Here is a 3,930-nt window from a genome sequence, read left to right as displayed (position 1 = left end):
CACACATTCTTCCTTCTGGCAGATGATCCCTCGGCTTCGGTATCACTGGGTAAGCTTCTAAGCTCACTGGAGTCTTCGTATTCTGTTCCAGATTCTTCCCCAACAGCTGCCTTACCTTCCTGCACATTCCTTACACCTTTCTGCTCACCACTTGCACCAATGTCAAAACCTTCACTCAATTTGAAATATGTGATTTCATCATTATCCTCTACAGCAATATTTTCTTCCCGCTCGTACTCCGAGTCAGGGAATTCCTCTCCCAAAATACCCTCCTCATATTCATCATCCAGCTCAGGACCTTCACCAAACTCCACATTAGCTTCAGCAGCCTGCACCTCTGGTTCGGCATCATGCAACTCATGTTCAGCAGCCTACTGATGTGGTCCAGAAACATGCACATCAATTTCAGCAGGCTGCACCTCTGCTTCGGCATCATGTTTAGCAGCTTGCACCTCTTGTTTAGCAGCATGCAGCTCCTGCTGAGTCTGCTGCTGTGGTCCAGAAGCATGCACATCAATTTTAGCATGCTGCACCTCTGCTTCGACATCATGTTCAGTAGCCTGCGCCTCTTGTTCAGCAGCATGCAGCTCCTGCTGAGCCTGCTGCTGTGGTTCAGCGTCATGCAACTCATGTTCAGACCTCAACTGTAGTTCAACATCATGTGGTTTCTCTGGTTCAGCAGCATGCACTTCTGATTCATGTGAGTCTACTTCAGCCCCTATAAAATCAACCTCTGTATACTTATGCTCTGTTCCATGCACTGTATAAACTTCCTCTTCATCTGCTTCCATGTCATCCACTTTATCAACTACATACACGTCATCACCTTCTACTGATTCGTCATAAATCTCAATAGGATAGCATGGTTGCTGCTCATTCAATGCTTCACCAGACTTTTGAACCTTCACCAACTCCTCACCAGTCTCACAATCAAACACTTGAACATCTTTCTGTTCTGTTTCATCCCAAGACAACTCCAAAACCTCAACTACAAATAAGCAATACAGTTCAACTGTCCTATTATCACCAAGCCACTTCACTAAATTCATGAAATCTGAGTCTTTAACCAACCAAAATGAACCTTCACTCATTCTTTTCTTCTCCATCTTGTACAGATATCTAATTCTATCAGAATATCCTAAAATCTTCACGGCATTGTCCAAAAGAAATCTATTGAAGAAATCAGGGTCGATATAGTCTATATAACTTATTTTTTCATGCTCATACACAAAATTTCTCATCTTCTGAAATAAAATTCCACCATGATGAAGCCGTATGCTGAAGTACTTTGAATTTTCCCCTGAAAAACACCGAAAAAAGGAAGTTAAGCCCTAACCTTTCAGTTCGAGCAACGAACATGTGCAGAAAAGATAGTACACAAGCATTACGCTCTAATACACCAAATCACTTAAATTTTTTGAATTCCCCAGTACGTGAACACAATTGAACAGGGGAACTTCATAATCATACAACTTCACACCGTAAATCGAAAACAGGGGAAGACACTTACCATACACGGGTTGGGGAAGAGAGCCTTGAATGTGGACTGCAATGTCCACTGGATGTTCGTCTTCTTCGAAGTCCGTTTCGTCTTCTTCGTGGGTTTTCGCAGGTTCTATAGTGGATGGTGAGTGGAAGGAACTTGCAATCGACGTGTTTGATGTTGAGGAGGGAAATGTGTGTAATGACCATGTTGTCCTTCACTTATTTGAGGAAATTTCTTGAAATTATCATTAAAGGGGTCAACTGACAATTTTGGCAGTCAAACAGACGGAAACCATCATTTTGGACTGGCCCCACACATTTTTTAAAGGTTTGGTATCTCCGGTGGCACAAACTAAAGGTTTGGGCAAAGTCTGCTAATAAACGAAAGGTTTGGTACCTCGACTGCAATTTTCCCTTAAAAATATATTTAACTACGTTAAAATTCTCAAATTGGTGTCTGAAAATTGAAATATGGTGAGTAAACAAATTATGAGAAAGAGGAAAATACAATTTAAATTTACATATTAATTAAGCATAAACATATAGCTTAATTCTAATTTAAAAGGTTGCATTAAATATGTTAGATAAAATTGTTTATTTTCGGAGGGTGGCTCTTTCTGTGCATGGACTTACTAGCCTAGGGATTCCCACAACTTCAGAATGGATTTTTTTTTTTAATCCTTTTAGTTAACAAATAAAAATCAAAAATTGAGAGATTCAGTATTAAGTTCCTATTTGGACTCAATTTTTTCAAAATTCATTTTCGATCACATATTTTACACGAGAATTTAAAAATATTTTTATTTTTTAACCACATATTTTTCAAAAATTAATATTTTAAAATATATTTTTCCTTAAAACCTCCTTTTTCATCTGAAAAAAAAAATTGAAATCAAATTCAGCCCCATAAGCATTAGATTATAGCTACCTAATGATGAGCAGTGGCCCAATTAGTACAAACAACAAACGACTGCCCATCTGCCAGACAGTGGGGCTTCATGTTTGATAGGATATGTGTTGACACGTATTGCTGTTCGGCTTAAAAGCCCTAACTTCACTCTCTCTCTTTGGTGGGAAATTCTTTATAGTGTAAATTACATAATACCAGGCCCTTAAGCATCACAATTCAAAAATCAGGGCTGAAATTTCATTATTCAGAAATGAGGTATTGATTTAATAATTTAAATATTAAATATTTCACCCAAATTCAATTTCAACCCTAATTCCTTACTCTCTCTACCATCTATATTCTCTTTACCATAAAACACCACCGTTTCCATTGGCGACGGTGATTTACGACGACGACAATGATTCACGATGGCGGCGAAACTCTGAAGCAACCTCACTGGCAACTATTCTGTTTGTTTTCTCTCTATGGGGTGAGGTGGAGACAATGTCGCGACGGTATAGTATGGTGTAGTGTGCTACGCGTTTGGCCTTCCTCTGCCATCTTTTCCTTTTCCTTAATCTTTCTCTCACTGTCTCACTTTCTCCGTGTATTTTTTGGGTATGAATTAAAGGGTTTTTGTCTCCAAGATTTTCTCAAAACTATCGAAATAAAATGAAGGCACAAAGAGGGAGAGAGTGAGAGATCATAAAAGTATCTTCAGAGCTATTTTTTCATTTTCACCATTGAAAATGGCAACATCAAGTAGGGTATAGTGTATTTATAGTGATACAGATGGCAGGCATGTGCCATTGCTGCCTACTGCCTAGTACCCGATCTTCCTTTGTGGGAAAAGTAATGTTGATTTTTTGATTTAGTGCATAGAAGTCATTAGACAACTTGTGTGGTGGTGTGGTACAATCAGTTGTATGTTTTGGTGATCGTTTTTGTTGTTGTTGGCTGTGGTTGTAGTGGTGTTGTGGCGAGGTGTAATAGTGTTTGTGACTAACTATTTGGTTGCTTTGTGATCAAGTATTGGTGGTGAATTGGGATCATTGGTGGAGTTTTTGGTGTATGTGACCAACGGTTTGGCATGTGATCTTTAAAATTCGATAATTTGTGACTAAAAAAATAACTTGTGACCAATAAATGGAAAAATATGTGGCCCATAAATAAATTGTGATCAGTAATTTGAATGATTCGTGACCTCGAAATAATTGTAACCTACAAAATTTTTTATTTGTGACCACAAAATAATCCGTGATAAATTAATTTGATGATATGTGACCAATAAATAAATCTATGACCTATAATTATAAATATGTGATCATTAATAGTATAACTTTGACTTTATTATATTTATGTAATAAATATTTTTAATTAATTAAATATATACCTGAATTTTGAATTTTTAAACTATCTACCTGATTTTTTGAATTGGTGAAAATAATACGCCTGAATTATGATTTTTTTCCCTTCTTTCTATACTTTCCTTGAAATGATTAGCTCTCATAAAATTGAGCCATTAGTACCATTTTTATTTTTAATTTTTTTTTTTT

This window comes from Olea europaea, chromosome 10 (genome assembly GCF_002742605.1).
Source record: "Olea europaea var. sylvestris chromosome 10, O_europaea_v1, whole genome shotgun sequence".
NCBI classification, from domain to species: domain Eukaryota; kingdom Viridiplantae; phylum Streptophyta; class Magnoliopsida; order Lamiales; family Oleaceae; genus Olea; species Olea europaea.
This window is presented reverse-complemented; position numbering follows the sequence as displayed.